Source organism: Tenrec ecaudatus, unplaced genomic scaffold (genome assembly GCF_050624435.1).
Source record: "Tenrec ecaudatus isolate mTenEca1 unplaced genomic scaffold, mTenEca1.hap1 Scaffold_52, whole genome shotgun sequence".
Lineage (NCBI taxonomy): Eukaryota > Metazoa > Chordata > Mammalia > Afrosoricida > Tenrecidae > Tenrec > Tenrec ecaudatus.
Window position 1 is genome coordinate 113,130 of NW_027459433.1, and position 20,838 is coordinate 133,967.

The window sequence follows — 20,838 nt, forward strand, 5'->3', positions numbered from 1 at the left end:
CCTCTAGCCTTACGTTCGGGCACTCCCAGTGTTAGGCTAGGGCTCCCCTAGGCTTAGGCTAAGACTAAAGCTTCCCTAGCCTGAGGCTAGGGCTCCCCTAGCCTTAGGCTAGGGCACCCCTAGGCTTAGGCTAAGGCTAGGGCTCCCCTTGCCTGAGGCTAGGGCTCCCCTAGCCTTAGGCTAGGGCACCCCTAAGCTTAGGCTCGGGCACCCCTAGGCTTAGGCTAGGGCTCCATTTGCCTTAGGCTAGGGCTCCCCTAGCCTTAGGCTATGGCACCCCTATGCTTACGCTAAGGCTAGGGCTCCCCTAGCCTTAGGCTATGGCACCCCTAGGCTTAGGCTAGGGCTCCCCTAGCCTTAGGTTGGGGCACCCCTAAGCTTAGGCTAAGGCTAGGGCTCCCCTAACCTTTTGGTAGGGCACCCCTAGGCTTAGGCTAAGGCTAAGGCTCCCCTAACCTTCGGCTAGTGCTCCCCTAGCCTAAGGCTAGGGCACCCCTAGGCTTAGGCTCGGGCAACCCTAGGCTTAGGGTAGGACTCCCCTAGCCTTAGGCTAGGGCTCCCCTAGGCTTTGGCTAGGGCACACCTAGGCTTTGGATAGGGCTCCCCTAGTCTTAGGTTCGGGCACCCCTAGGCTTAGGCTAGGGCTCCCCTAGCCTTAGGTTAAGGCACCCCTAGGCTTAGGCTAGGACTCCCCTAGCCTTAGGCGAGGGCACCCGAGGCTTAGGCTAGGGCTCCCCTAGCCATAGGCTAGGGCACCCCTAGGTTTAGGCTAAGGCTAGGGCTTCCCTAGCCTTAGGTTTGGGCTCCCCTAGCCTTAGGCTAGGTCTCCCCTGGCCTTAGCCAAGGGCACCCCTAGGCTTAGGCTAAGGCTAGGGCTCCCGTAGCCTTAGGCTAGGGCTCCCATAGCCTTAGGCTAGGGCACCCATAGGCTTAGGCTAGGGCACACATAGGCTTAGGCTAAGGCTAGGGCTCCCCTAGCCTTAGGTATGGCAGCCCTAGGCTTAGGCTTTGGCTCCCCTAGTCTAAGCCTAGGGCTCCCCTAGCTTTAGGCTAGGGCTTCCCTAGCCTTACACTAGGGCACCCCTAGGCTTAGGCTAGGGCTACTGCTCCCCTAGCCTTATGCTAGGGCACTTCTAGGCTTGGGCTAAGGCTAGGGCTCCCCTAGCCTTAGGTTGGGACACCGCTAAGCTTAGGCTAAGGCTAGGGCTCCCCTAGCCTTAGGCTAGGGCTCCTCTAACCTTTCCCTAGGGTACCCCTAAGCTTAGGCTAAGGCTACGGCTCCCCTAACCTTAGGCTAGGGCTCCCCTAGCCTTAGGGTATGTCACCCCGAGGCTTAGGCTAAGGCTAAGGCTCCCCAATCCTTAGGCTAGGGCTCCCTTAGCCTTAGGCTAGGGCACCCCTAGGCTTAGGCTCGGGCACGCCTAGGCTAAGGCTAGGGCTCCCCTAGGCTTAGCCTAGGGCACACCTATGCTTAGGATAGGGCTCCCCTAGTCTTAGGTTCGGGCACCCCTAGGCTTAGGTTAGGGCTCCCCTAGCCTTATGCTAGGGCTCCACTAGCCTTTGGCGAGGGCACCCCTAGGCTTAGGCTAGGGCTCCCCTTGCCATAAGCTAGGGCACCCCTAGGTTTAGGCTAAGAATAGGGTTTCCCTAGCCTTAGGTTTGGGGTCCCCTAGCCTTAGGCTAGGTCTCCCCTAGCCTTAGGCAAGGGCACCCCTAGGTTTAGGCTAGGGCACCCATAGGCTTAGGCTAGGGCACCCATAGGCTTAGGCTAAGGCTCGGGCTCCCCTAGCCTTAGGTATGGCAGCCCTAGGCTTAGGCTTGGGCTCCCCTAGCTTAAGCCTTGGGCTCCCCTAGCTTTAGGCTAGGGCTCCCCTAGCCTTACACTAGGGCACCCCTAGGCTTAGGCTAAGGCTAGGGCTCCCCTAGCCTTAAGCTAGGGCACCCCTAAGCTTGGGCTAAGGCTAGGGCTCCCCTAGATTTAGGCTAGGGCACCCCTAGGCTTAGGCTAGGGCACCCATAGGCTTAGGCTAGGGCACCCATAGGCTTAGGCTAAGGCTCGGGCTCCCCTAGCCTTAGGTATGGCAGCCCTAGGCTTAGGCTTGGGCTCCCCTAGCTTAAGCCTTGGGCTCCCCTAGCTTTAGGCTAGGGCTCCCCTAGCCTTACACTAGGGCACCCCTAGGCTTAGGCTAAGGCTAGGGCTCCCCTAGCCTTAGGCTAGGGCACCCCTAAGCTTGGGCTAAGGCTAGGGCTCCCCTAGATTTAGGCTAGGGCACCCCTAGGCTTAGGCTAGGGCTCCCCTAGCCTTAGGTTCGGGACCCCTAGGCTTAGGCTAAGGCAAGGGCTCCCCTAGCCTTAGGGTAGGTCACGCCTAGGCTTAGGCTAAGGCTAGAGCTCCCCTAGCCTTAAGCTAAGGCTCCCCTAGCCTTAGGCTAGGGCACCCCTAGGCTTAGGCTCGGGCTCCCCTATCCTTAGGTATGGCAGCCCTAGGCTTAGGCTTGGGCTCCCCTAGCCTTAGGCTAGGGCACCCCTAGGCTTAGGCTAAGGCTAGGACTCCCCTAGTCTTAGGCAAGGGCACCCCTAAGCTTAGGCTAAGGCTAGGGCTCCCCTATCCTTAGGCTAGGGCTCCCCTATCCTTAGGCTAGGGCTCCCCTAGCCTTAGGCTAGGGCACCCCTAGGCTTAGGCTAAGGCAAGGGCTCTCCTAGACTTGGGCTAGGGCTGCCCTAGCCTTAGGGTAAGTCACCCCGAGGCTTAGGCTAAGGCTAGGGCTCCCCCAGCCTTAGGCTAAGGCTCCCCTATCCTTAGGCTAGGGCTTCCCTAGCCTTAGGCTAGGGCACCCCTAGGCTTAGGCTCGGGCAACCCTAGGCAAAGGCTAGGGCTCCCCTAGCCTTAGGCTAGGGCACTCCTAGGCTTAGGATAGGGCTCCCCTAGCCTTAGGTTCGGGCACCCCTAGGCTTAGGCTAGGGCTCCCCTAGGCTTAGGCTAAGACTAGGGCTCCCCTAGCCTTAGGCTGAGGTTCCACAAGCCTTAGGCTAGGGGTCCCCTAGCCTTAGGCAAGGGCACCCCTAGGCTTAGGCTAAGGCTAGGGCTCCATTAGCCTTCGGCTAGGGCTCCCCTAGCCTTAGGCTAGGGCTCACCTAGCCATAGGCTATGGCACCCCTATGCTTAGGCTAAGGCTAGGGCTCCCCTTGCCTTAGGCTATGGCACCCCTAGGCTTAGGTTAAGGCTAGGTCTCCCCTATCCTTAAGCTAAGGATCCCCTAGCCTTAGGCTAGGGCACCCCTAGGCTTGGGCTCGGGCAACCCTAGGCTTAGGCTAGGGCTCCCCTAGCCTTAGGCTAGGGCTCCCCTAGGCTTAGGCTAAGACTAGGGCTAACCTAGCCTTAGGCTAGGGCTCCCCAGCCTTAGGCTAGTGCTCCCCAAGCCTTAGGCAAGGGCACCCCTAGGCTTAGGCTAAGTCTAGGGCTCCCCTAGTCTTAGGTATGGCAGCCCTAGGCTTAGGCTTGGGCTCCCCTAGCCTTAGACTAGGGCACTCCAAGGCTTAGGCTAAGGCTAGGGCTCCCCTAGTCTTAGGCAAAGGCACCCCTAAGTTTAGGCTAAGGCTAGGGCTCCCCTATCCTTAGGCTAGGGCTCCCCTATCCTTGGCTAGGGCTCCCCTAGCCTTAGGCTAGGGCACCCCTAGGCTTAGGCTAAGGCAAGGGCTCTCCTAGACTTAGGCTAGGGCTCCCCTAGCCTTAGGGTAAGTCACCCCGAGGCTTAGGCTAAGGCTAGGGCTCCCCTAGCCTTAGGCTAAGGTTCCTTATCTTTAGGCTAGGGCTTCCCTAGACTTAGGCTAGGGCACCCCTAGATTAGGCTGGGAACCCCTAGGCTAAGGCTAGGGCTCCCCTAGCCTTAGGCAAGGGCACCCCTAGGCTTAGGATAGGGCTCCCCTAGCCTTAGGTTCGGGCACCACTAGGCTTAGGCTAGGGCTCCCCTAGGCTTAGGCTAAGACTAGGGCTCCCCTAGCCTTAGGCTGGGGCTCCCCAAACCTTAGGCTAGGGGTCCCCTAGCCTTAGGCAAGGGCACCCCTAGGCTTAGGCTAAGGCTAGGGCTCCATTAGCCTTAGGCTAGGGCTCCCCTAGCCTTAGGCTAGGGCTCACAGAGCCATAGGCTATGGCACCCCTATGCTTAGGCTAAGGCTAGGGCTCCCCTAGCCTTAGGCTATGGCACCTCTAGGCTTAGGATAGGGCTAGGATACCCCTAGCCTTAGGCTAGGGCTCCCCTAACCTTTTGCTAGGGCATCCCTAGGCTTAGGGTAAGGCTAAGGCTCCCCTAGCCTTAGGGTAAGTCACCCCGAGGCTTAGGCTAAGGCTCGGGCAACCCTAGCCTTAGGCTAAGGCTCCCCTATCCTTAGGCTAGGGCTCCCCCAGCCTTAGGCTAGGGCTACCCTAGCCTTAGGCAAGGGCTCCCCTAGCCTTAGGGTACGTCACCCCGAGGCTTAGGCTAAGGCTAGGGCTCCCCGAGCCTTAGGCTAAGGCTCCCCTATCCTTAGGCTAGGGCTCCCCTAGCCTTAGGCTAGGGTACCCCTAGGCTTAGGCTCGGGCATCCCTAGGCTTAGGCTAGGGCTCCCCTAGGCTTAGGCTCGGGCACCCCTAGTCTTAGGCTAGGCCTCCCCTAGCCTTAGGCTAGGGCACCCCTACGCTTAGTCTAGGACTCGCCAAGCCTTAGGTTAGGGCACCCCTAGGCTTAGGCTAGGGCTCCCTTAGCGTTAGGCTGGGGCTCCCCTAGCCTTTGGCTAGGGCACCCCTAGGCTTAGGCTAGGGCTCCCCTAGCCATAGGCTATGGCACCCCTAGACTTAGGCTAAGGCTAGTGCTTCCTTAGCCTTAGGCTTGGGCTCCCCTAGCCTTAGACTAGGTCTCCCCTAGCCTTAGGCAAAGGCACCCCTAGGGTTAGGCTAAGGCTAGGGCTCCCTTAGCTTTAGGCTAGGGATCCCATAGCCTTAGGCTAGGGCACCCATAGGCTTAGGCTAGGGCACGCATAGGCTTAGGCTAACGCTAGGGCTCCCCTAGCCGTAGGCTAGGGCACCCCTAGCCTTAGCCTAGGGCACCCCTAGGCTTAGGCTAAGGCTAGGGCTCCCTTCACCGTAGGCTAGGGCTCCCCTAGCATTAGGCTAGGGCACCCCTAGGCTTAGGCTAAGGCTAGGGCTCCCCTAGCCTTTGGCTAGGGCTCCCCTAGCCTTCGATAGGGCACCCCTAGGCCTAGGCTAACGCTAGGGCTCCCCTAGCCTTAGGCTAAGGCACCCCTATGCTTAGGCTAAGGCTAGGGCTCCGCTAGCCTTAGGCTAGGGCATCCCTAGGCTTAGGCTAAGGCTAGGGCACCCCTAGCCTTAGGCTAAGGTACCCCTAGCCTTAGGCTTATGTACCATTAGCCTTAGGCTAGGACACCCATAGGCTTAGGTTAAGGCACCCCTAGGCTTAGGCTGGGGCTCCCCTAGCCTTTGGTTCGGGCAACCATAGGCTTAGACTAAGGCTAGGGCTCCCCTAGGCTAAGGCTAGGGCTCCATTAGCCTTAGGCTAGGGCTCCCCTAGCCTTAGGCTAGGGCTCCCCTAACCTTAGGCTATGGCACCCCTAGGCTTATGCGAACGATAGGGCTCCCCTAGCCTTAGGCTAGGGCACCCCTAGGCTTAGGCTAGGGCTCCCCTAGCCTTAGGTTGGGGCTTCCCTAGGCTTAGGGTAGGTCACCCCTAGGCTTAGGCTAAGGCTAGGGCTCCCCTAGCCTTAGGCTAAGGCTCCCCTAGCCTTAGGCTAGGGCTCCCCTAGCCTTAGGCTAGGGCACCCCTAGGCTTAGGATCGGGCACCCCTAGGCTTAGGCTAAGACTAGGGCTCAACTAGCCTTAGGCTGGGGCTCCCCAAACCTTAGGCTAGGGGTCCCCTAGCCTTAGGCAAGGGCACCCCTAGGCTTAGGCTAAGGCTAGGGCTCCATTAGCCTTAGGCTAGGGCTCCCCTAGCCTTAGGCTAGGGTTCACAGAGCCATAGGCTATGGCACCCCTATGCTTAGGCTAAGGCTAGGGCTCCCCTAGCCTTAGGCTATGGCACCTCTAGGCTTAGGATAGGGCTCCCCTAGCCTTAGGTTTGGCCACCCCTAAGCTTAGGCTAAGGCTAGGGTTCCCCTAGCCTTAGGCTAGGGCTCCCCTAACCTTTTGCTAGGGCATCCCTAGGCTTAGGCTAAGGCTAAGGCTCCCCTAGCCTTAGGGTAAGTCACTCCGAGGCTTAGGCTAAGGCTAGGGCTCCCCTAGCCTTAGGCTAAGGCTCCCCTATCCTTAGGCTAGGGCTCCCCTAGCCTTAGGCTAGGGCTACCCTAGCCTTAGGCAAGGGCTCCCCTAGCCTTAGGGTACGTCACCCCGAAGCTTAGGCTAAGGCTAGGTCTCCCCTAACCTTGGGCAAAGGCTCCCCTATCCTTAGGATAGGGCTCCCCTAGCCTTAGGCTAGGGCACCCCTAGTCATAGGCTCGGGCACCCCTAGGCTTAGGATAGCGCTCCCCTAGGCTTAGGCTCGGGCACCCCTAGGCTTATACTAGGTCTCCCCTAGCCTTAGGCTAGGGCTCCCCTAGCCTTAGGGTACGTCACCCCGAGGCTTAGGCTAAGGCTAGGGCTCCCCTAGCGTTAGGCTAAGGCTCCCCTATCCTTAGGCTACGGCTCCCCTAGCCTTAGGCTAGGGCACCCCTAGGCTTAGGCTCGGGCACCCCTATGCTTAGGATAGGGCTCCCCTAGGCTTAGGCTCGGGCACCCCTAGGCTTAGGCTAAGGCTAGTGCTTCCTTAGCCTTAGGATTGGGCTCCCCTAGCCTTAGACTAGGTCTCCCCTAGCCTTAGGCAAGGGCACCCCTAGGGTTAGGCTAAGGCTAGGGCTCCCCTAGCCTTAGGCTAGGGCTCCCATAGCCTTAGGCTAGGGCACCCTTAGGCTTAGGCTAGGGCCCCCATAGGCTTAGGCTAAGGCTAGGGCTCCCCTAGCCTTAGGTATGGCAGCCCTAGGCTTAGACTAGGGCACCCCTAGGCTTAGGCTAACGCTAGGGCTCCCCTAGCCGTAGGCTAGGGCACCCCTAGCCTTAGGTTAGGGTACCCCTAGGCTTAGGCTAAGGCTAGGGCTCCGCTAGCCTTAACTAGGGCATCCCTAGGCTTAGGCTAAGGCTACGGCTCCCCTAGCCTTAGGCTAAGGTACCTCTAGCCTTAGGCTTAGGTACCCCTAGCCTTAGGCTAGGACACCCATAGGCTTAGGTTAGGGCACCCCTAGGCTTAGGCTAGGGCTCCCCTAGCCTTTGGTTCGGGAAACCCTAGGCTTAGGCTATGGAACTCCTAGGCTTATGCTAACGGTAGGGCTCCCCGAGCCTTAGACTAGGGCACCCCAAGGCTTAGGCTAAGCCTAGGGCTCCCCTAGTCTTAGGCAAGGGCACCCCTAAGTTTAGGCTAAAGCTAGGGCTCCCCTATCCTTAGGGTAGGGCTCCCCTATCCTTAGGCTAGGGCTCCCCTAGCCTTAGGCTAGGGCACCCCTAGGCTTAGGCTAAGGCAAGGGCTCTCCTAGACTTAGGCTCGGGCACCCCTAGGCTAAGGCTAGGGCTCCCCTAGCCTTAGGCTAGGGCACCCCTATGCTTAGGATAGGGCTCCCCTAGCCTTAGGTTCCGGCACCCCTAGGCTTAGGCTAGGGCTCCCCTAGGCTTAGGCTAAGACTAGGGCTACCCTAGCCTTAGGCTGGGGCTCCACAAACCTTAGGCTAGGGGTCCCCTAGCCTTAGGCAAGGGCACCCCTAGGCTTAGGCTAAGGCTAGGGCTCCATTAGCCTTAGGCTAGGGCTCCCCTAGCCTTAGGCTAGGGCTCACAGAGCCATAGGCTATGGCACCCCTATGCTTAGGCTAAGGCTAGGGCTCCCCTAGCCTTAGGCTATGGCACCCCTAGGCTTAGGCTAGGGCTCCCCTAACCTTTTGCTAGGGCATCCCTAGGCTTAGGCTAAGGCTAAGGCTCCCCTAGCCTTAGGGTAAGTCACCCCGAGGTTTAGGCTAAGGCTAGGGCTCCCCTAGCCTTAGGCTAAGGCTCCCCTATCCTTAGGCTAGGGCTCCCCTAGCCTTAGGCTAGGGCTCCCCTAGCCTTAGGCAAGGGCTCTTCTAGCCTTAGGGTACGTCACCCCGAGGCTTGGGCTAAGGCTAGGTCTCCCCTAGCCTTGGGCAAAGGCTCCCCTATCCTTAGGCTAGGGCTCCCCTAGCCTTAGGCTAGGGCACCCCTAGGCTTAGGCTCATGCAACCCTAGGCTTAGGCTAGCGCTCCCCTAGGCTTAGGCTAGGTCTCCCCTAGCATTAGGCTACGGCTACCCTAGCCTTAGGCTAGGGCTCCCCTAGCCTTAGGGTACGTCACCCCGAGGCTTAGGCTAAGGCTAGGGCTCCCCTTGCCTTGGGCTAAGGCTCCCCTATCCGTAGGCTAGGGCACCCCTAGGCTTAGGCTCGGGCACCCCTAGGCTTAGGCTAGGGCTCCCCTAGGCTTAGGCTGGGGCACCCCTAGACTTAGGCTAGGCCTACCCAGCCTTAGGCTAGGGCACCACTACGCTTAGGCTAGGACTCCCCAAGCATTAGGTTAGGGCACCCCTAGGCTTAGGCTAGGGCTCCCCTAGCCTTAGGATAGGGTTTCCCCTAGCCTAAGGCTAGGGCTCCCCTAGCCTTAGGCTAGGGCACCCCTAGGCTTAGGCTAGGGCTCCCTTAGCGTTAGGCTGGGGCTCCCCTAGCCTTTGGCTAGGGCACCCCTAGGCTTAGGCTAGGGCTCCCCTAGCCATAGGCTAGGGCACCCCTAGGCTTAGGCTAAGGCTAGTGCTTCCTTAGCCTTAGGCTTGGGCTCCCCTAGCCTTAGCCTAGGTCTCCCCTAGCCTTAGGCAAGGGCACCCCTAGGGTTAGGCTAGACTAGGGCTCCCCTAGCCTTAGGCTAGGGCTCCCATAGCCTTAGGCTAGGGCACCCATAGGCTTAGGCTAGGGCACGCATAGGCTTAGGCTAAGGCTAGGGCTCCCCTAGCCTTAGGTATGGCAGCCCTAGGCTTGGACTAGGGCACCCCTAAACTTAGGCTAACGCTAGGGCACCCCTAGCCTTAGCCTAGGGCACCCCTAGGCTTAGGCTTATGTACCCCTAGCCTTAGGCTAGGACACCCATAGGCTTAGGTTAGGGAACCCCTAGGCTTAGGCTAGGGCTCCCCTAGCCTTTGGTTCGGGCAACCATAGGCTTAGGCTAAGGCTAGGGCTCCCCTAGGCTAAGGTTAGGGCTCCATTAGCCTTAGGCTAGGGCTCCCCTAGCCTTAGGCTAGGGCTCCCCTAACCTTAGGCTAGGGCTCCCCTAGGCTTATGCTAACGCTAGAGCTCCCCTAACCTTAGGCTAGGGCACCCCTAGGCTTAGGCTAGGGCTCCCCTAGCCTTAGGTTGGGGCATCCCTAGGCTTAGGGTAGGTCACCCCTAGGCTTAGGCTAAGGCTAGGGCTCCCCTAGCCTTAGTCTAAGGCTCCCCTAGCATTAGGCTAGGGCTCCCCTAGCATTAGGCTAGGGCTCCCCTAGGATTAGGCTAAGGCTAGGGCTCCCCTAGCCTTAGGCTAGGGCTCCCCAGCCTTAGGCTAGGGCTCCCCTAACCTTAGACAAGGGCACCCCTAGGCTTAGGGTGTGGCTAGTGCTCCCCTAGCCTAAGACTAGGGCCCCCCTAACCTTAGGGTATGTCACCCCGAGGCTTAGGCTAAAGCTAGGGCTCCCCTAGCCTTAGGCTAGGGCACCCCTAGGCTTAGGCTCAGGCACCCCTAGGCTAAGGCTCGGGCTCCCCTAGCCTTAGGCTAGGGATCCCCTAGCCTTAGGCTAGGGATCCGCTAGCCTTAGGCTAGGGCACCCCTAGGCTTAGGATAGGGCTCCCCTAGCCTTAGGTTCGGGCACCCCTAGGCTTAGGGTAGGGCTCCCCTAGGCTTAGGGTAAGACTAGTGCTCGCCTAGACTTAGGCTAGGGCTCCCCAAACCTTAGGCTAGAGGTCCCCTAGCCTTAGGCAAGGGCACCACTAGGCTTAGGCTCGGGCACCCCTAGGCTTAGGCTAGGGCTCCATTAACCTTAGGCTAGGGCTCCCCTAGCTTTAGGCTAGGGCTCCCCTAGCCTTAGGCTATGGCACCTCTATACTTAGGCTAAGGTTAGGGCTCCCGTAGTCTTAGGCTATGGCACCCGTAGTCTTAGGGTAAGTCACCCCGAGGCTTAGGCTTAGGCTCGAGCCCCCTAGCCTTAGACTAAGGCTCCCCTATCCTTAGGCTAGGGTTACCCTAGCCTTAGGCTAGGGCACCCCTAGGCTTAGGCTCGGGCACCCCTAGGCTTAAGCTAGGGCTCCCCTAGTCTTAGGCTAGGGCTCTCCTAGGCTTAGGCTAGGGCACAACTAGGCTTAGGATAGGGCTCCCCTAGCCTTAGGTTAGGGCACCCCTAGGCTTAGGCTAGGGCTCCCCTAGCCTTAGGCTAGGGCACCCCTAGGCTTAGGTTAGGACTCCCCTAGCCTTATGCTAGGGCATCCCTAGGCTTAGGCTATGGCTCCCCTAGCCTTAGGCAAGGGCACCCCTAGGCTTAGGCTAAGGCTAGGGCTTCCCTAGCCTTAGGCTAGGGCTCCCATAGCCTTAGGCTAGGGGACCCAAAGGCTTAGGCTAGGGCACCCATAGGCATAGGCTTAGGCTAGGGCTCCCCTAGCCTTAGGTATGGCAGCCCTAGGCTTAGGCTTGGCCTCCCCTAGCCTAAGCCTAGGTCTCCCCTAACTTTAGGCTAGGGCTACCCTAGCCTTACACTAGGGCACCCCAAGGCTTAGGCTAAGGCTAGGGCTTCCCAAGCCTTAGGCTATGGCACCCCTAGGCTTAGGCTAAGGCTAGGGATCCACTAGCCTTAGGCTAGGTCACCACTAAGCTTAGGCTAGGGCTCCCCTAGCCTTAGGTTCGGGCACCCCTAGGCTTAGGCTAAGGCAAGGGTTCCCCTAGCCTTAGGGTAGGTCACCCCTAGGCTTAGGCTAAGGCTAGGGCTCCCCGAGCCTTAGGCTAAGGCTCCCCTAGCCTTAGGCTAAAGCAACCCTAGGCTTAGGCTCAGGCACCCCTAGGCTTAGGCTAGGGCTCCCGTAGCCTTAGGCTAGGGCTCCCCTAGGCTTAGCCTAAGACTAGGGCTCCCGTATCCTTAGGCTAGGGCTTCCCTAGCCTTAGGCTAGGGCTCCACTAGCTTTAGGCTAGGGCACCCCTAGGCTTAGTCTAAGTCTAGGGCTCCCCTAGCCTTAGGCTAGGGCACCCCTAGGCTTAGGCTAGGGCTCCCATAGCCTTAGGCTAGGGCACCCCTAGGCTTAGGATAAGGCTAGGGCTCCTCTAGCCTAAGGCTAGGGCTCCCCTAGCCTTAGGCTAGGGCACCCCTAGGCTTAGGCTAAGGCTAGGGCTCCCCTAGCCTTAGGCTAGGGCTCCCCAGCCTTAGGCTAGGGCTCCCCTAGGCTTAGGCTAGGGCACAACTAGGCTTAGGATAGGGCTCCCCTAGCCTTAGGTTCGGGCACCCCTAGGCTTAGGCTAGGGCACCCCTAGGCTTAGGCTAGGGCTCCCCTAGCCTTAGGCTAGGGCACCCTTAGGCTTAGGCTAGGACTCCCCTAGCCTTAGGCTAGGGCACCTCTAGGCTTAGGCTAGGGCTCCCCTAGCCTTAGGCAAGGGCACCCCTAAGCTTAGGCTAAGGCTAGGGCTTCCCTAGCCTTAGGCTAGGGCTCCCATAGCCTTAGGCTAGGGCACCCATAGGCTTAGGCTAGGGCACTCATAGGCATAGGCTAAGGCTAGGGATTCCCTAGCCTTAGGCTATGGCACCCCTAGGCTTAGGCTAAGGCAAGGGTGCCCCTAGCCTTAGGGTAGGTCACCCCGAGGCTTAGGCTAAGGCTAGGGCTCCCCTAGCCTTAGGCTAAGGCTCCCCTATCCTTAGGCTAGGGCTCCCCTAGCCTTAGGCTAGGGCTCCCCTAGGCTTAGGCTCGGGCACCCCTAGGCTTAGGCTAAGGCTAGTGCTTCCTTAGCCTTAGGATTGGGCTCCCATAGCCTTAGACTAGGTCTCCCCTAGCCTTAGGCAAGGGCACCCCTAGGGTTAGGCTAAGGCTAGGGCTCCCCTAGCCTTAGGCTAGGGCTCCCATAGCCTTAGGCTAGGGCACCCATAGGCTTAGGCTAGGGCCCCCATAGGCTTAGGCTAAGGCTAGGGCTCCCCTAGCCTTAGGTATGGCAGCCCTAGGCTTAGACTAGGGTACCCCTAGGCTTAGGCTAACGCTAGGGCTCCCCTAGCCGTAGGCTAGGGCACCCCTAGCCTTAGGCTAGGGTACCCCTAGGCTTAGGCTAAGGCTAGGGCTCCCCTCAACTTAGGCTAGGGCTCCCCTAGCATTAGGCTAGGGCACCCCTATGCTTTGGTTAAGGCTAGGCCTCCCCTAGCCTTTGGCTAGGGCTCCCCTAGCCTTCGATAGGGCAGCCCAAGGCCTAGGCTAACGCTAGGGCTCCCCTAGCCTTAGGCAAAGGCACCCCTAGGCTTAGGCTAAGGCTAGGGCTCCGCTAGCCTTAACTAGGGCATCCCTAGGCTTAGGCTAAGGCTAGGGCTCCCCTAGCCTTAGGCCAAGGTACCCCTAGCCTTAGGCTTAGGTACCCGTAGCCTTAGGCAAGGACACCCATAGGCTTAGGTTAGGGCACCCCTAGGCTTAGGCTAGGGCTCCCCTAGCCTTTGGTTCAGGCAACCCTAGGCTTAGGCTATGGCACCCCTAGGCTTATGCTAACGCTAGGGCTCCCCTAGCCTTAGACGAGGGCACCCCAAGGCTTAGGCTAAGGCTAGGGATCCCCTAGTCTTAGGCAAGGGCACCCCTAAGTTTAGGCTAAGGCTAGGGCTCCCCTATCCTTAGGCTAGGGCTCCCCTATCCTTAGGCTAGGGCTCCCCTAGCCTTAGGCTAGGGCACCCCTAGGCTTAGGCTTAGGCAAGGGCTCTCCTAGACTTAGGCTAGGGCTCCCCTAGCCTTAGGGTAAGTCACCCAGAGGCTTAGGCTAAGGCTAGGGCTCCCCTAGCCTTAGGCTTAGGTTCCCTATCCTTAGGCTAGGGCTTCCCTAGCCTTAGGCTAGGGCACCCCTAGGCTTAGGATAGGGCTCCCCTAGCCTTAGGTTCGGGCACCCCTAGGCTTAGGGTAGGGCTCCCCTAGGCTTAGGGTAAGACTAGTGCTCGCCTAGACTTAGGCTAGGGCTCCCCAAGCCTTAGGCTAGAGGTCCCCTAGCCTTAGGCAAGGGCACCACTAGGCTTAGGCTCGGGCACCCCTAGGCTTAGACTAGGGCTCCATTAACCTTAGGCTAGGGCTCCCCTACCTTTAGGCTAGGGCTCCCCTAGCCTTAGGCTATGGCACCTCTATGCTTAGGCTAAGGTTAGGGCTCCCTTAGCCTTAGGCTATGGCAACCCTAGGCTTAGGGTAAGTCACCCCGAGGCTTAGGCTAAGGCTCGGGCCCCCTAGCCTTAGGCTAAGGCTCCCCTATCCTTAGGCTAGGGTTACCCTAGCCTTAGGCTAGGGCACCCCTAGGCTTAGGCTCGGTCACCCCTAGGCTTAAGCTAGGGCTCCCCTAGTCTTAGGCTAGGGCTCTCCTAGGCTTAGGCTAGGGCACACCTAGGCTTAGGATAGGGCTCCCCTAGCCTTAGATTAGGGCACCCCTAGGCTTAGGCTAGGGCTCCCCTAGCCTTAGGCTAGGGCACCCCTAGGCTTAGGTTAGGACTCCCCTAGCCTTATGCTAGGGCATCCCTAGGCTTAGGCTATGGCTCCCCTAGCCTTAGGCAAGGGCACCCCTAGGCTTAGGCTAAGGCTAGGGCTTCCCTAGCCTTAGGCTAGGGCTCCCATAGCCTTAGGCTAGGGCACCCAAAGGCTTAGGCTAGGGCACCCATAGGCATAGGCTTAGGGTAGGGCTCCCCTAGCCTTAGGTATGGCAGCCCTAGGCTTAGACTTGGCCTCCCCTAGCCTAAGCCTAGGGCTCCCCTAGCTTTAGGCTAGGGCTACCCTAGCCTTACACTAGGGCACCCCAAGGCTTAGGCTAAGGCTAGGGCTTCCCAAGCCTTAGGCTATGGCACCCCTAGGCTTAGGCTAAGGCTAGGGATCCACTAGCCTTAGGCTAGGTCACCACTAAGCTTAGGCTAGGGCTCCCCTAGCCTTAGGTTCGGGCACCCCTAGGCTTAGGCTAAAGCAAGGGTTCCCCTAGCCTTAGGGTAGGTCACCCCTAGGCTTAGGCTAAGGCTAGGGCTCCCCGAGCCTTAGACTAATGCTCCCCTAGCCTTAGGCTAGGGCTCCCGTAGCCTTAGGCTAGGGCTCCCCTAGGCTTAGGCTAAGACTAGGGCTCCCGTAGCCTTAGGCTAGGGCTTCCCTAGCCTTAGGCTAGGGCTCCACTAGCTTTAGGCTAGGGCACCCCTAGGCTTAGTCTAAGTCTAGGGCTCCCCTAGCCTTAGGCTAGGGCACCCCTAGGCTTAGGCTAGGGCTCCCATAGCCTTAGGCTAGGGCACCCCTAGGCTTAGGATAAGGCTAGGGCTCCTCTAGCCTCAGGCTAGGGCTCCCCTAGCCTTAGGCTAGGGCACCCCTAGGCTTAGGCTAAGGCTAGGGCTCCCCTAGCCTTAGGCTAGGGCACCCCAGCCTTAGGCTAGGGCTCCCCTAGGCTTAGGCTAGGGCACAACTAGGCTTAGGATAGGGCTCCCCTAGCCTTAGGTTCGGGCACCCCTAGGCTTAGGCTAGGGCTCCCCTAGCCTTAGGCTAGGGCACCTCTAGGCTTAGGCTAGGGCTCCCCTAGCCTTAGGCAAGGGCACCCCTAAGCTTAGGCTAAGGCTAGGGCTTCCCTAGCCTTAGGCTAGGGCTCCCATAGCCTTAGGCTAGGGCACCCATAGGCTTAGGCTAGGGCACTCATAGGCATAGGCTAAGGCTAGGGATTCCCTAGCCTTAGGCTATGGCACCCCTAGGCTTAGGCTAAGGCAAGGGTTCCCCTAGCCTTAGGGTAGGTCACCCCGAGGCTTAGGCTAAGGCTAGGGCTCCCCTAGCCTTAGGCTAAGGCTCCCCTATCCTTAGGCTAGGGCTCCCCTAGCCTTAGGCTAGGGCACCCCTAGGCTTAGGCTCGGGCACCCCTAGGCTTAGGATAGGGCTCCCCTAGGCTTAGGCTCGGGCACCCCTAGGCTTAGGCTAAGGCTAGTGCTTCCTTAGCCTTAGGCTTGGGCTCCCCTAGCCTTAGACTAGGTCTCCCCAACCTTAGGCAAGGGCACCCCTAGGGTTAGGCTAAGACTAGGGCTCCCCTAGCCTTAGGCTAGGGCTCCGATAGCCTTAGGCTAGGGCACCCATAGGCTCAGGCTAGGGCCCCCATAGGCTTAGGCTAAGGCTAGGGCTCCCCTTGCCTTAGGTATGGCAGCCCTAGGCTGAGACTAGGGCACCCCTAGGCTTAGGCTAACACTAGGGCTCCCCTAGCCGTAGGCTAGGGCACCCCTAGCCTTAGGCTGGGGTACCCCTAGGCTTAGGCTAAGGCTAGGGCTCCCCTCAACTTAGGTTAGGGCTCCCCTAGCATTAGGCTACGGCACCCCTAGGCTTAGGCTAAGGCTAGGGCTCCCCTAACCTTTGGCTAGGGCTCCCCTAGCCTTCGATAGGGCAGCCCAAGGCCTAGGCTAACGCTAGGGCTCCCCTAGCCTTAGGCTAAGGCACCCCTAGGCTTAGGCTAAGGCTAGGGCTCCGTTAGCCTTAACTAGGGCATCCCTAGGCTTAGGCTAAGGCTAGGGCTCCTCTAGCCTTAGGCCAAGGTACCCCTAGCCTTAGGCTTAGGTACCCGTAGCCTTAGGCTAGGACACCCATAGGCTTAGGTTAGGGCACCCCTAGGCTTAGGCTAGGGCTCCCCTAGCCTTTGGTTCAGGCAACCCTAGGCTTAGGCTATGGCACCCCTAGGCTTATGCTAACGCTAGGGCTCCCCTAGCCTTAGACTAGGGCACCCCAAGGCTTAGGCTAAGGCTAGGGCTCCCCTAGTCTTAGGCAAGGGCACCCCTAAGTTTAGGCTAAGGCTAGGGCTCCCCTATCCTTAGGCTAGGGCTCCCCTATCCTTAGGCTAGGGCTCCCCTAGCCTTAGGCTAGGGCACCCCTAGGCTTAGGCTTAGGCAAGGGCTCTCCTAGACTTAGGCTAGGGCTCCCCTAGCCTTAGGGTAAGTCACCCCGAGGCTTAGGCTAAGGCTAGGGCTCCCCTAGCCTTAGGCTTAGGTTCCCTATGCTTACGCTAGGGCTTCCCTAGCCTTAGGCTAGGGCACCCCTAGACTTAGGCTCGGGCACCCCTAGGCTAAGGCTAGGGCTCCCCTAGCCTTAGGCTAGGGCACCCCTAGGCTTAGGATAGGGCTCCCCTAGCCTTAGGTTCATGCACCCCTAGGCTTGGGCTAGGGCTCCCCTAGGCTTAGGCTAAGACTAGGGCTCCCCTAGCCTTAGGCTGGGGCTCCACAAACCTTAGGCTAGGGGTCCCCTAACCTTAGGCAATTGCATATTCTGGACCTGGAGAGATTATTACAGGATTATTTCAGAGACCACTGTACCCACTGTTGGATAGGCATCAGCTGACATTTGGGCCTCCTAGAATGAGTGTCAGTTTAGTGCCATAGGGATCCTTTGAGAAATATTAACTATCTATATTCTGACAGTGTAGTGGATTTCTACCTCAGAGGATTCATAGGAGTTGTGGGCCTATACACTTGCTCATCTTGGAATTGATAGAGCCCTCTAAGCATCCCCTGAATGTGTGGGTATGTCCATCTTGATAAATCTACTCTAACATTCCAATTAACTTCAGCTTTTAGATCCCTTTTCCAGTATATAAAAGCAATTCAACTTCATTCAGTATAGGCCACTTCATAGTCCTCATTGTCGTCCCGCAACAATGTAACTACTAGGTACTTTTCTGACGCCGTGAGCTGAAACATCGAATGAAGACTTGCCACTTGGCAGGCTCATAGCACTACACTCAGACTGACACAGTTCCCACACCTAATCCCGAGGCCTTTGTTTCTCCTTGTGTTCAGTAGGAAAAGCAAGCAGTCTCTGTCTGGAGTATGCCATACCTCCTCCTGGGCCACACTTTATGCCTCAAAGAAGTCGTGTCACGGGACAGTGGACTTCACACTAGTTATTGTTCTAAAAGCAAAAAGTGCATCTTGCAAAGCATTTGCCTCATACAAAGATTCCTGGGACACAGCTGTGGGACTATGGTCAGATGAGGATAAGAGGGCTGATTTTACTCTCGAAGGTGATTCAGGCAAAGAAGGTGGGTTAATCCCTTCAGATGGGGGCAGGAGGCTGGTCCTTCTGAAAATAAAAAAAGGTAATTCAACAATAAGGGCTCCATGTCCCTAGCTTGATCCTTTTATTGTCCACATTTTCCCATCTCAATTTTCAGGATCTCACATCTTCCCCGTCAAACCTTTCAACATAAGGGATTCAGTTGATGGTGTAATTAGCTATTCTTCAGCTAGGACTCAGGAATGATGGTGGTGTGTGGGTTACAAACTGGACTGTTAGCTAAAGGTCAGCGATTTTAAAAGCACCAGCCACGCCCCAGGTAAAAGATGAAGTTTGTGCTCCGATAAATATTTATAGCCCCCAGAGCCCTCGAGGACATTCGATTTTGGCTTATGCAGTCACTGTGCATTGCAGCCAACTCAGTGGTAGTGAGGATAAGACTCTGGATGGGTTTTCAGCAATCTCAACACTGCTACAAGAAATAAGACTTTATTTCAAGACCCAAATAGCAACTTTCAGGTCCTTTATGTACTGCTTGAGCCAGGACTTTGAAGCTCTGGACTCATCATTTTCTCTTTCCGCGTTGTGTATCTGAAAGCTGAACCAGCCAGCTTCACTATGCTTGTGGGTGTAACAAAAATGTTGAAAGATAATAATGAAATAGTAGTCACTCACAGCATTGTCTCTCACAGATGTTTGATCTAATGGTGGGGATATTATGCTTGTCTTTATTGCCACCTCATGCCATGGATTACTATGCCTCTTTACTATTGGAAGTCGAGCAATTAGTACTTTTAAATCCAGCCAGACTTGAGAATAAGTTCAGAAAGCATGCTGTAGTGGAGTTAACAAACCCAGGGACAAGAGAACAACAAGTGCTCCAAAATCAGTGACGAGGATGGTGTAAGAGGCCTAGTAGGGCTTGATCAAGGACAATGTAACTGAGAGGAATTACTGAAACTCAAATGAAGGCTGAGCATGATAGTGGGACAAGAGAAAAGTAAATGGAAATAGAGGAAAGAACTACAAGGCAAAGGGCATTTATAGAGGTCTAAGTACAGGTGTGTACATATGTAAATATATTTATATATGATGATGGGGAAATAGATCTATGTGCATATAGTTATAGATTTAGTATTAAGGTAGCAGATGGACATTGGGCCTCCACTCAAGTACTCCCTCAATGTCAGAACACTTTGTTCTATTAAGCTGGTATTCCATGAAGCTCACCTTCCTGACATGATCGCTGAAGGCAAATGGGTACATAAGCAAATGTGGTGAAGAAAGCTGATGGTGCCCAGCTATCAAAAGATATAGCATCTGGGGTCTTAAAGGCTTGAAGGTAAACAATTGGCCATCTAGCTCAGAGCAACAAAACCCACATAGAAAAAGCACAACAACCTGTGTGATCATGAGGTGTCGAAGGGATCAGATATCAGGCATCAAAGAACAAAAAATCCTATCATGGTGAATGAGGGGAAGTGCAGAGTAGGGACACAAAGCCCATCTTTAGGCAACTGGAGATCCCCTCACAGAAGGATCATGGGGAGGAGACAAGCCAGTCAGGGTGCAGTGTAGCAATGATGAAACATACAACTTTCCTCTAGTTCTTAAATGCTTCCTCTCCCTCCCCCGCCATCATGATCCCAATGCTACCTTACAAATCTGGCCAGAGGATGTAGACTGATACAGATAGGAAATGGAAACACAGGGAATCCAGGATGGATGAACTCCTCAGGACGAGTGGTGATACCGGGAGTGTCAAGGGAATGTAGAATAGAAAGGGGGAACCAGTCACAAGGATTTACATAAAACCCCCTCCCTGGGGGATAGACAACAGAAAAGTGGGTGAAGGAAGATGTCGGACAGTGTAAGACATGACAAAATAACAATTTATAAATTATCAAAGGTTCATAAGAGAGGGGGACTGGGGAGAGGGGGGAAACAAGGAACTGATGCCAAGGGCTCAAGTAGAAAGCAAATGTTTGAGAATGATGATGGCAACAGATGTACAAATGTGCTTGACACAATGGATGATTGTGTGGATTGTGATAAGAGATGTAAGAGTTCCCAAGGAAAGTATATAACTAAAAAAGAAAGAAAGCATTCTGTGTTGGGCCGGGTTGACTAGAGAAACAAATCCAGAGATACTCATATATGTATAAGAAAAAGTTTTATCTCAAGAAGTAATTATGGATCAATAAAACATTCCATCCCAGTCCAGCTCTTCAGTCTATAAGTCGCTCTTCAGACTCATTAAGTCACATGCAATGATGCAGAATGCAGGACAATCACAGGCCAGTGGGTTTAGTTATGTGGATCCAACTGACCGTATCGTAGTGCTTGCAGCAGCCAGGAAAGTGAAGGCACAGAGAGTGGGGGAGGTGCCCAGGACCCTGCTTATGAGAAAGTCTCGCCCACAGAGAGTCACCATCAGGGTGTGACCTGATTGACAGACTAAACTCTACCCTTACACTTTCATATATCTTCAAGTTGACATGAAATGATGTAACTACCACTTATTCTTTGAGTTTTGTTCTTCTAGAATCACTCTTGGTGCCAAAAAGCTAAGTCTGAGTTCTCGAGAGGGGTGCATCAGTGAGATGCACACATACATACATATAAAGAGATTTGCTGCATGGTAGGGGTTTATGCAGTTGTAGAGGTTGGCAAGTCCCAAACCTACCGTTTGTGTCCAGTGGAAGCTAAGGATTTCTGATGACTTGTGGGGTTGTAGGACTGGTGAATCCACGACCTGCTGGTTAGGATGGAGACTTCTTCAGGTTTATAACACAGGAACTGCAGATCAGGCAACTAGAGTGCAGGTCAAGAAAGAGAGCAAACTTTGCCACAACTTCCACTTCGATAAAGGAAGCTGGCCACACTCCCGAGGCAATTTCCCTTTCAACTGATTGGCTGTTCATATCAGATCACAAAAATGAAAGTTGATTCCATTATGAAAAAGCACCTGTCAGACTGATGAGAATCACAGTCTAGTCAAATTGAGGTTTACATTAGTCGTTACAGTTCCCTCAACCAACTAGCTGCCCCCCTCTTGCTCCTTGCTTGGTTTTCTCAGCACTTCCCCCATATGGCATACTAAGTTTGGTTCTCATTAGCATATGTGGTGCACAGCCCAGAGACTACGTTCACCACTGCTTCGCTAGTGCTAGAGCAAGACCTGGCATGTGGGCGCTTACTGACTATGTTCTACAAGTGAAATTTGGTGTTGACTGAACCCCATGCTGGGATTCTTGTGCCCTTGTATTTTGAATGAGGTCATTGCTAGTGTTTCCTGTCATTCACATCTGTGAAACCGTATGGGTTTGGCAGAAAGCTCAGACCCAGGAAACAGCAGTGGGGGTCAGGGCCACAGTGATTCCTAGGGCAAGGGGCAGTAAAGAACCAAAAATTGTTGTCATTCTTTGCAATTCATTATTGTATCGTACAATAGCCTTTCTGAGAACTGTTGATTTGTGACTCTTGGGTCTTCCGGTTAAACTGATTCCCACAATTTCCCTTAAATTTTCTCCAGTACATAATTCATCACACCCTCAGTTGGAGGTCTCACTTCAGGGTAACAAGAAG